This window comes from Colletes latitarsis, chromosome 3 (assembly GCF_051014445.1).
Source record: "Colletes latitarsis isolate SP2378_abdomen chromosome 3, iyColLati1, whole genome shotgun sequence".
Taxonomy (NCBI): domain Eukaryota; kingdom Metazoa; phylum Arthropoda; class Insecta; order Hymenoptera; family Colletidae; genus Colletes; species Colletes latitarsis.
The window spans coordinates 21,249,271-21,261,687 of NC_135136.1; positions in this window are offsets into that span (position 1 = coordinate 21,249,271).

Sequence of the window (12,417 nt, forward strand, 5' to 3'; positions counted from 1 at the left end):
TTCCGATTAGTATTTTCGACGATAACGCTGGTTATGTTTGGGTTAGTTTTGGTATTTGCAATCATCTGTCACATACTTTCGCGTTTTTCGCATACTTCTTGGCCAGATCAAGGGTTCTTTCTGGTTTGGGTCCCGTAATAATGACGCTCCACACCGAAACAGTCAATTAAACCTGGTTGCGATTAATATTTTAGAGGATAGCGCCTGTTATGTCTCGGTTAGGTCTGGGATTTTCCCTCATCTGGCTCGTAATTTCGCATTTTTCGCATACTCATGGGCCAGATCCTGGCCTTTTTCATGCTTGGACCACGTAGTAATGTGGTTCCACACCGAAACAGTCAATTAAACCAGGTTGCGATTAATATTTTAGAGGATAACGCCGGTTATGTCTGGGTTAGGTCTGGGATTTGCCCTCATCTGGCACGAATTTTCGCATTTCTCGCATACTTGTTGCCCAGATCCTGGGCTTTTTCTGGTTTGGATCACGTAGTAATGTGGTACCACACTGATACAGTCAATAAAAGCTGGTTCCCATTAGTATTTTAGAGGATAACGCTGGTTATGTCTGGGTTAGTTCTGGTATTTGCAATCATCTGTCACATACTTTCGCGTTTTTCGCATACTTGTTGGCAAGATCCTGGGCTTTTTCATGCTTGGACCACGTAGTAATGTGGTACCACACTGAAACAGTCAATAAAAGCTGGTTCCGATTAGTATTTTTTAGGATAACGCTGGTTATGTCTGGTTTAGTTCTGGTATTTGCCATCATCTGTCTCGTACCTTCGCATTTTTCGCATACTTGTTGGCAAGATCCTGGGCTTTTTCTGGTTTGTATCCCGTCGTAATGTGGTTCCACACCGAAACAGTCAATTAAACCCGGTTGCGATTAATATTTTAGAGGATAACGCCGGTTATGTCTGGGTTAGGTCTGGGATATGCCCTCATCTGGCTCGTACTTTCGCATTTCTCGCATACTTGTTGGCCAGAACCTGGGCTTTTTCTGGTTTACATCACGTAGTAATGTGGTTCCACACCGAAACAGTCAATTGAACCTGGTTGCGATTAATATTTTAGACGATAACGCCGGTTATGTCACGGTTAGGTCTGGGATTTGCCGTCATCTGGCTCGAATTTTCGCATTTCTCGCATACTTGTTGGCCAGATCCTGGGCTTTTTCTGGTTTGGATCACGTAGTAATGTGGTACCACACTGAAACAGTCAATAAAAGCTGGTTCCCATTAGTATATTATAGGATAACGCTGGTTATGTCTGGTTTAGTTCTGGTATTTGCAATCATCTGGCTCGTACTTTCGCATTTTTCGCCTACTTGTTGGCAAGATCCTGGGCTTTTTCATGCTTGGACCACGTAGTAATGTGGTACCACACTGAAACAGTCAATAAAAGCTGGTTCCGATTAGTATTTTTTAGGATAACGCTGGTTATGTCTGGTTTAGTTCTGGTATTTGCCATCATCTGTCTCGTACCTTCGCATTTTTCGCATACTTGTTGGCAAGATCCTGGGCTTTTTCTGGTTTGGATCACGTAGTAATGCGGTACCACGCCGAAACAGTCAATTAAACCTGGTTGCGATTAATACTTTAGAGGATAGCGCCGGTTATGTCTCGGTCAGTTCTGGGATTTGCCCTCATCTGGCTAGTACTTTCGCATTTCTCGCATACATTTTGGCCAGATCCTGGGCTTTTTCTGGTTTGGATCACGTAGTAATGTGGTAACACACTGAAACAGTCAATGAAAGCAGGTTCCGATTAATATTTCAGAGGATAACGCTGGTTATGTCTGGTTTAGTTCTGGTATTTGCAATCACCTAGCTCGTACCTTCGCATTTTTCGCCTACTTGTTGGCAAGATCCTGGGCTTTTTCATGCTTGGATCACGTAGTAATGTGGTACCACACTGAAACAGTCAAATAAACCTGGTTCCGATTAATATTTTACAGGATAACGCCGGCTATGTCTCGGTTAGGTCTGGGATTTTCCCACATCTGGCTCGTACCTCCGCATTTTTCGCATACTTGTTGGCAAGATCCTGGGCTTTTTCTGGTTTGGATCACGTAGTAATGCGGTACCACACCGAAGCAGTCAATTCAACCTTGTGGCGATTAATATTTTAGAGGATAACGCCGGTTATGTCTCCGTTAGGTTTGGGATTTTCCCTCATCTGGCTCGTAATTTCGCATTTTTCGCATACTTGTTGGCCAGATCCTGGCCTTCTTCATGCTTGGACCACGTAGTAATGTGGTACCACACTGAAACAGTCAAATAAACCTGGTTCCGATTAGTATTTTAGAGGATAACGCTGGTTATGCCTGGTTTAGTTCTGGTATTTGCAATCATCTGGCTCGTACCTTCGCATTTTTCGCCTAGTTGTGGCAAGATCCTGGGCTTTTTCTGGTTTGGATCAGGTAGTAATGCGGTACCACACCTTAATAGTCAATTAAACCTGGTTCCGAATAGTATTTTAGAGGATAACGCCGGTTACGTCTGGGTTAGTTCTGGTATTTGCAATCATCTGGCACATACTTTCGCGTTTTTCGCATACTTGTTGGGCAGATCCCGTTTTTTCTGGTTTGGATCCCGTAGTAATGAGGTTCCACACCGAAGCAGTCAATCAAACCTGGTTGCGATTAATATTTTAGACGATAACGCCGGTTATGTCACGGTCAGGTCTGGGATTTGCCGTCATCTGGCTCGAATTTTCGCATTTCTCGCATACTTGTTGGCCAGATCCTGGGCTTTTTCAGGTTTGGATCACGTAGTAATGTGGTACCACACTGAAACAGTCAAATAAACCTGGTTCCGGTTAATATTTTACAGGATAACGCCGGCTGTGTCTCGGTTAGGTCTGGGATTTTCCCTCATCTGGCTCGTAATTTCGCATTTTTCGCATACTTTTGGCAAGATCCTGGGCTTTTTCTGGTTCGGATCAGGTAGTAATGCGGTACCACCCCGTAACAGTCAATTAAACCTGGTTGAGAATAGTATTTTAGAGGATAATGCAGGTTACGTCAGGGTTAGTTCTGGCATTTGCAATCATCTGGCTCATACTTTCGCGTTTTTCGCACACTTGTTGGCCAGATCCTGGGTTTTTTCTGGTTTGGATCCCGTAGTAATGAGGTTCCATACCGAAACAGTCAATTAAACCTGGTGGTGATTAATATTTTAGAGGATAACGCCGGTTATGTCTCGGTTAGGTCTGGGATTTTCCCTCATCTGGCTCGTAATTTCGCATTTTTCGCATACTCATGGGCCAGATCCTGGCCTTTTTCATGCTTGGACCACGTAGTAATGTGGTTCCACACCGAAACAGTCAATTAAACCAGGTTGCGATTAATATTTTAGAGGATAACGCCGGTTATGTCTGGGTTAGGTCTGGGATTTGCCCTCATCTGGCACGAATTTTCGCATTTCTCGCATACTTGTTGCCCAGATCCTGGGCTTTTTCTGGTTTGGATCACGTAGTAATGTGGTACCACACTGATACAGTCAATAAAAGCTGGTTCCCATTAGTATTTTAGAGGATAACGCTGGTTATGTCTGGGTTAGTTCTGGTATTTGCAATCATCTGTCACATACTTTCGCGTTTTTCGCATACTTGTTGGCAAGATCCTGGGCTTTTTCATGCTTGGACCACGTAGTAATGTGGTACCACACTGAAACAGTCAATAAAAGCTGGTTCCGATTAGTATTTTTTAGGATAACGCTGGTTATGTCTGGTTTAGTTCTGGTATTTGCCATCATCTGTCTCGTACCTTCGCATTTTTCGCATACTTGTTGGCAAGATCCTGGGCTTTTTCTGGTTTGTATCCCGTCGTAATGTGGTTCCACACCGAAACAGTCAATTAAACCCGGTTGCGATTAATATTTTAGAGGATAACGCCGGTTATGTCTGGGTTAGGTCTGGGATTTGCCCTCATCTGGCTCGTACTTTCGCATTTCTCGCATACTTGTTGGCCAGAACCTGGGCTTTTTCTGGTTTACATCACGTAGTAATGTGGTTCCACACCGAAACAGTCAATTGAACCTGGTTGCGATTAATATTTTAGACGATAACGCCGGTTATGTCACGGTTAGGTCTGGGATTTGCCGTCATCTGGCTCGAATTTTCGCATTTCTCGCATACTTGTTGGCCAGATCCTGGGCTTTTTCTGGTTTGGATCACGTAGTAATGTGGTACCACACTGAAACAGTCAATAAAAGCTGGTTCCCATTAGTATATTATAGGATAACGCTGGTTATGTCTGGTTTAGTTCTGGTATTTGCAATCATCTGGCTCGTACTTTCGCATTTTTCGCCTACTTGTTGGCAAGATCCTGGGCTTTTTCATGCTTGGATCACGTAGTAATGTGGTACCACACTGGAACAGTCAAATAAACCTGGTTCCGATTAATATTTTACAGGATAACGCCGGCTATGTCTCGGTTAGGTCTGGGATTTTCCCACATCTGGCTCGAACCTCCGCATTTTTCGCATACTTGTTGGCAAGATCCTGGGCTTTTTCTGGTTTGGATCACGTAGTAATGCGGTACCACACCGAAGCAGTCAATTCAACCTGGTGGCGATTAATATTTTAGAGGATAACGCCGGTTATGTCTCCGTTAGGTTTGGGATTTGCCCTCAGCTGTCTCGTACTTTCGCATTTTTCGCATACTTGTTGGCCAGATCCTGGCCTTTTTCTGGTCTGTATCACGTAGTAATGCGGTACCACGCCGAAACAGTCAATTAAACCTGGTTGCGATTAATACTTTAGAGGATAGCGCCGGTTATGTCTCGGTCAGTTCTGGGATTTGCCCTCATCTGGCTAGTACTTTCGCATTTCTCGCATACATTTTGGCCAGATCCTGGGCTTTTTCTGGTTTGGATCACGTAGTAATGTGGTAACACACTGAAACAGTCAATGAAAGCAGGTTCCGATTAATATTTCAGAGGATAACGCTGGTTATGTCTGGTTTAGTTCTGGTATTTGCAATCACCTAGCTCGTACCTTCGCATTTTTCGCCTACTTGTTGGCAAGATCCTGGGCTTTTTCATGCTTGGATCACGTAGTAATGTGGTACCACACTGAAACAGTCAAATAAACCTGGTTCCGATTAATATTTTACAGGATAACGCCGGCTATGTCTCGGTTAGGTCTGGGATTTTCCCACATCTGGCTCGTACCTCCGCATTTTTCGCATACTTGTTGGCAAGATCCTGGGCTTTTTCTGGTTTGGATCACGTAGTAATGCGGTACCACACCGAAGCAGTCAATTCAACCTTGTGGCGATTAATATTTTAGAGGATAACGCCGGTTATGTCTCCGTTAGGTTTGGGATTTTCCCTCATCTGGCTCGTAATTTCGCATTTTTCGCATACTTGTTGGCCAGATCCTGGCCTTTTTCATGCTTGGACCACGTAGTAATGTGGTACCACACTGAAACAGTCAAATAAACCTGGTTCCGATTAGTATTTTAGAGGATAACGCTGGTTATGCCTGGTTTAGTTCTGGTATTTGCAATCATCTGGCTCGTACCTTCGCATTTTTCGCCTAGTTGTGGCAAGATCCTGGGCTTTTTCTGGTTTGGATCAGGTAGTAATGCGGTACCACACCTTAACAGTCAATTAAACCTGGTTCCGAATAGTATTTTAGAGGATAACGCCGGTTACGTCTGGGTTAGTTCTGGTATTTGCAATCATCTGGCACATACTTTCGCGTTTTTCGCATACTTGTTGGGCAGATCCCGTTTTTTCTGGTTTGGATCCCGTAGTAATGAGGTTCCACACCGAAGCAGTCAATCAAACCTGGTTGCGATTAATATTTTAGACGATAACGCCGGTTATGTCACGGTCAGGTCTGGGATTTGCCGTCATCTGGCTCGAATTTTCGCATTTCTCGCATACTTGTTGGCCAGATCCTGGGCTTTTTCAGGTTTGGATCACGTAGTAATGTGGTACCACACTGAAACAGTCAAATAAACCTGGTTCCGATTAATATTTTACAGGATAACGCCGGCTGTGTCTCGGTTAGGTCTGGGATTTTCCCTCATCTGGCTCGTAATTTCGCATTTTTCGCATACTTGTGGCAAGATCCTGGGCTTTTTCTGGTTCGGATCAGGTAGTAATGCGGTACCACCCCGTAACAGTCAATTAAACCCGGTTGAGAATAGTATTTTAGAGGATAATGCAGGTTACGTCTGGGTTAGTTCTGGTATTTGCAATCATCTGGCTCATACTTTCGCGTTTTTCGCACACTTGTTGGCCAGATCCTGGGTTTTTTCTGGTTTGGATCCCGTAGTAATGAGGTTCCATACCGAAACAGTCAATTAAACCTGGTGGTGATTAATATTTTAGGGGATAACGCCGGTTATGTCTCGGTTAGGTCTGGGATTTTCCCTCATCTGGCTCGTAATTTCGCATTTTTCGCATACTTATGGGCCAGATCCTGGCCTTTTCCATGCTTGGACCACGCAGTAATGTGGTATCACACTGAAACAGTCAATTAAACCTGGTTGCGATTAATATTTTAGAGGATAACGCCGGTTATGTCTGGGTGAGGTCTGGGATTTGCCCACATCTGGCTCGTACTTTCGCATTTTTCTCATACTTGTTGGCCAGATCCTGGGCTTTTTCTGGTTTTGATAACGTAGTAATGTGGTACCACACCGAAACAGTCCATTAAACCTGGTTGCGATTAATATTTTAGAGGATAACGCCGGTTATGTCTCGGTTAGTTCTGGGATTTGCCCTCATCTGGCTCATACTTTCGCATTTCTCGCATACTTGTTGGCCAGATCCTGGGCTTTTTCTGGTTTGGATCACGTAGTAATGTGGTACCACACTGAAACAGTCAATGAAAGCTGGTTCCGATTAGTATTTTAGAGGATAACGCTGGTTATGTCTGGGTTAGTTCTGGTATTTGCAATCATCTGTCACATACTTTCGCGTTTTTCGCATACTTCTTGGCCAGATCCAGTGTTCTTTCTGGTTTGGTCCCGTAATAATGACGCTCCACACCGAAACAGTCAATTAAGCCTGGTTGCGATTAATATTTTGGAGGATAACGCTGGTTATGTCTGGGTTAGTTCTGGTATTTGCAATCATCTGTCTCATACGTTCGCAATTTTTGCATACTCGTTGGCAAGATCCTGGGCTTTTCCTGGTTTGGATCACGTAGTAATGCGGTACCACACCGTAGCAGTCAATTAAACCTGGTTGCGATTAATATGTTGGAGGATAACGCCGGTTATGTCTCGGTTAGTTCTGGTATTTGCTATCATCTGGCTCGTACCTTCGCATTTTTCGCCTACTTGTTGGCAAGATCCTGGGCTTTTTCATGCTTGGACCATGTAGTAATGTGGTACCACACTGAAACAGTCAAATAAACCTGGTTCCGATTAATATTTAACAGGATAACGCCGGCTATGTCTCGGTTAGGTCTGGGATTTTCCCTCATCTGGCTCGTACCTCCGCATTTTTCGCATACTTGTTGGCAAGATCCTGGGCATTTTCTGGTTGGGATCACGTAGTAATGCGGTACCACACCGAAGCAGTCAATTCAACCTTGTGGCGATTAATATTTTAGAGGATAACGCCGGCTATGTCTCGGTTAGGTCTGGGATTTGCAATCATCTGGCTCGTACCTTCGTATTTTTCGCCTAGTTGTGGCAAGATCCTGGGCTTTTTCTGGTTTGGATCAGGTAGTAATGCGGTACCACACCTTAACAGTCAATTAAACCTGGTTCCGAATAGTATTTTAGAGGATAACGCCGGTTACGTCTGGGTTAGTTCTGGTATTTGCAATCATCTGGCACATACTTTCGCGTTTTTCGCATACTTGTTGGGCAGATCCTGGGTTTTTCCTGGTTTGGATCGCGTAGTAATGAGGTTCCACACCGAAGCAGTCAATTAAACCTGGTTGCGATTAATATTTTAGACGATAACGCCGGTTATGTCTCGGTTAGGTCTGGGATTTGCCGTCATCTGGCTCGAATTTACGCATTTCTCGCATACTAGTTGGCCAGATCCTGGGCTTTTTCTGGTTTGGATCACGTAGTAATGTGGTACCACACTGAAACAATCAATAAAAGCTGGTTCCGAATAGTATTTTAGAGGATAACGCTGGTTATGTCTGGTTTAGTTCTGGTATTTGCAGTCATCTGGCTCGTACCTTCGCATTTTTCGCCTACTTGATGGCAAGATCCTGGGCTTTTTCATGCTTGGACCACGTAGTAATGTGGTACCACACTGAAACAGTCAAATAAACCTGGTTCCGATTAATATTTTACAGGATAACGCCGGCTATGTCCCGGTTAGGTCTGGGATTTTCCCTCATCTGGCTCGTAATTTCGCATTTTTCGCATACTTGTGGCAAGATCCTGGGCTTTTTCTGGTTCGGATCAGGTAGTAATGCGGTACCACCCCGTAACAGTCAATTAAACCTGGTTGAGAATAGTATTTTAGAGGATTTTGCAGGTTACGTCTGGGTTAGTTCTGGTATTTGCAATCATCTGGCTCATACTTTCGCGTTTTTCGAATACATCTTGGCAAGATCCTGGCCTTTTTCTGGTTTGGATCACGTAGTGATGCGGTACCACACCGAAACAGTCAATTAAACCTGGTGGCGATTAAAATTTTAGAGGATAACGCCGGTTTTGTCTCGGTTAGGTCTGGGATTTTCCCTCATCTGGCTCATACTTTCGCGTTTTTCGAATACATCTTGGCAAGATCCTGGCCTTTTTCTGGTTTGGATCACGTAGTGATGCGGTACCACACCGAAACAGTCAATTAAACCTGGTGGCGATTAAAATTTTAGAGGATAACGCCGGTTTTGTCTCGGTTAGGTCTGGGATTTTCCCTCATCTGGCTCTTAATTTCGCATTTTTCGCATACTTGTGGGCCAGATCCTGGCCTTTTTCATGCTTGGACCACGCAGTAATGTGGTATCACACTGAAACAGTCAATTAAACCTGGTTGCGATTAATATTTTAGACGATAACGCCGGTTATGTCTCGGTTAGTTCTGGGATTTGCCCTCATCTGGCTAGTACTTTCGCATTTCTCGCATACTTGTTGGCCAGATCCTGGGCTTTTTCTGGTTTGGATCACGTAGTAATGTGGTACCACACTGAAACAGTCAATGAAAGCTGGTTCCGATTAGTATTTTAGAGGATATCGCTGGTTATGTCTGGGTTAGTTCTGGAATTTGCAATCATCTGTCACATACTTTCGCGTTTTTCGCATACTTCTTGGCCAGATCCAGGGTTCTTTCTGGTTTGGGACCCGTAATAATGACGCTCCACACCGAAACAGTCAATTAAGCCTGGTTGCGATTAATATTTTGGAGGATAACGCTGGTTATGTCTGGGTTAGTTCTGGTATTTGCAATCATCTGTCTCATACGTTCGCAATTTTCGCATACTCGTTGGCAAGATCCTGGGCTTTTCCTGGTTTGGATCACGTAGTAATGCGGTACCACACCGTAGCAGTCAATTAAACCTGGTTGCGATTAATATGTTGGAGGATAACGCCGGTTATGTCTCGGTTAGTTCTGGTATTTGCTATCATCTGGCTCGTACCTTCGCATTTTTCGCCTACTTGTTGGCAAGATCCTGGGCTTTTTCATGCTTGGACCATGTAGTAATGTGGTACCACACTGAAACAGTCAAATAAACCTGGTTCCGATTAATATTTAACAGGATAACGCCGGCTATGTCTCGGTTAGGTCTGGGATTTTCCCTCATCTGGCTCGTACCTCCGCATTTTTCGCATACTTGTTGGTAAGCTCCTGGGCATTTTCTGGTTTGGATCACGTAATAATGCGGTACCACACCGAGGCGGTCAATTCAACCTCGTGGCGATTAATATTTTAGAGGATAACGCCGGTTATGTCTCCGTTAGGTTTGGGATTTTCCCTCATCTGGCTCGTAATTTCGCATTTTGCGCATACTTGTTGGCCAGATCCTGGCCTTTTTCATGCTTGGACCACGTAGTAGTGTGGTACCACACTGAAACAGTCAAATAAACATGGTTCCGATTAATATTTTAGAGGGTAACGCCGGTTATGTCTGGGTTAGGTCTGGTATTTGCCCTCATCTGGCTCATACTTTCTCGTTTTTCGCATACATCTTGGCAAGATCCTGGCCTTTTTCTGGTTTGGATCACGTAGTAATGCGATACCACACCGAAACAGTCAATTAAACCTGGTTGCGATTAATATTTTAGAGGATAACGCCGGTTATGTCTAGGTTAGGTCTAGGATTTGCCCCCATCTGGCTCGTACTTTCGCATTTTTCGCATACTTGTGGCAAGATCCTGGGCTTTTTCTGGTTTGGATCAGGTAGTAAAGCGGTACCACACCGTAACAGTCAATTAAACCTGGTTCAAAATAGTATTTTAGAGGATAATGCAGGTTACGTCTGGGTTAGTTCTGGTATTTGCCATCATCTGGCTCATACTTTCGCGTTTTTCGCACACTTGTTGGCCAGATCCTGGGTTTTTTCTGGTTTGGATCCCGTAGTAATGAGGTTCCATACCGAAACAGTCAATTAAACCTGGTGGTGATTAATATTTTAGAGGATAACGCCGGTTATGTCTCGGTTAGGTCTGGGATTTTCCCTCATCTGGCTCGTAATTTCGCATTTTTTGCATACTTGTGGGCCAGATCCTGGCCTTTTTCATGCTTGGACCACGTAGTAATGTGGGACCACACTCAGACAGTCAATTAAACCTGGTTGCGATTAATATTTTAGAGGATAGCGCCAGTTATTTCTCGGTTAGGTCTGGGATTTGCCCTCATCTGTCTCGTACCTTCGCATTTTTCGCCAACTTGTTGGCAGGATCCTGGGCTTTTTCATGCTTGGATCACGTAGTAATGTGGTACGACACCGAAACAGTCAAATAAACCTGGTTCCGATTAATATTTTACAGGATAACGCCGGCTATGTCTCGGTTAGGTCTGGGATTTTCCCACATCTGGCTCGTAATTTCGCATTTTTCGCATACTTGTTTGCCAGATCCTGGCCTTTTTCATGCTTGGACCACGTTGTAATGTGGTACCACACTGAAACAGTCAAATAAACCTGGTTCCGATTAGTATTTTAGAGGATAACGCTGGATATGCCTGGTTTAGTTCTGGTATTTGCAATCATCTGGCTCGTACCTTCGCATTTTTCGCCTAGTTGTGGCAAGATCCTGGGCTTTTTCTGGTTTGGATCAGGTAGTAATGCGGTACCACACCTTAACAGTCAATTAAACCTGGTTCCGAATAGTATTTTAGAGGATAACGCCGGTTACGTCTGGGTTAGTTCTGGTATTTGCAATCATCTGGCACATACTTTCGCGTTTTTCGCATACTTGTTGGGCAGATCCTGGATTTTTTCTGGTTTGGATCCCGTAGTAATGAGGTTCCACACCGAAGCAGTCAATTAAGCCTGGTTGCGATTAATATTTTAGACGATAACGCCGGTTATGTGACGGTCAGGTCTGGGATTTGCCGTCATCTGGCTCGAATTTTCGCATTTCTCGCATACTTGTTGGCCAGATCCTGGGCTTTTTCTGGTTTGGATCACGTAGTAATGTGGTACCACACTGAAACAATCAATAAAAGCCGGTTCCGAATAGTATTTTAGAGGATAACGCTGGTTATGTCTGGTTTAGTTCTGGTATTTGCAATCATCTGGCTCGTACCTTCGCATTTTTCGCCTACTTGATGGCAAGATCCTGGGCTTTTTCATGCTTGGACCACGTAGTAATGTGGTACCACACTGAAACAGTCAAATAAACCTGGCTCCGATTAATATTTTACAGGATAACGCCGGCTATGTCTCGGTTAGGTCTGGGATTTTCCCTCATCTGGCTCGTACCTTCGCATTTTTCGCCTATTTGTTGGCAAGATCCTGGGCTTTTTCATGCTTGGATCACGTAGTAATGTGGTACCACACTGAAGCAGTCAAATAAACCTGGTTCCGATTAATATATTACAGGATAACGCCGGTTATGTCTGGATTAGGTGTGGGATTTGCCCTCATCTGGCTCGTACTTTCGCATTTTTCGCATACTTGTTGGCCAGATCCTGGGCTTTTTCTGGTTTAGATCATGTAGTAATGTGGTTCCACACCGAAACAGTCAATTAAACCTGGTTGCGATTAATATTTTAGAGGATAACGCCGGTTATGTCACGGTAAGGTCTGGGATTTGCCGTCATCTGGCTCGTATTTTCGCATTTTTCGCATACTTGTTGACTAGATCCTGGCCTTTTTCTGGCTTGGACAACGTAGTAATGTGGTATCACACTGAAACTGTCAATTAAACCTGGTTGCGATTAATACTTTGGAGGATAACGCCGGTTATGTCTCGGTTAGGTCTGGGATTTGCCCTCATCTGGCTCGTACCTTCGCATTTTTCGCCTACTTGTTGGCAAGATCG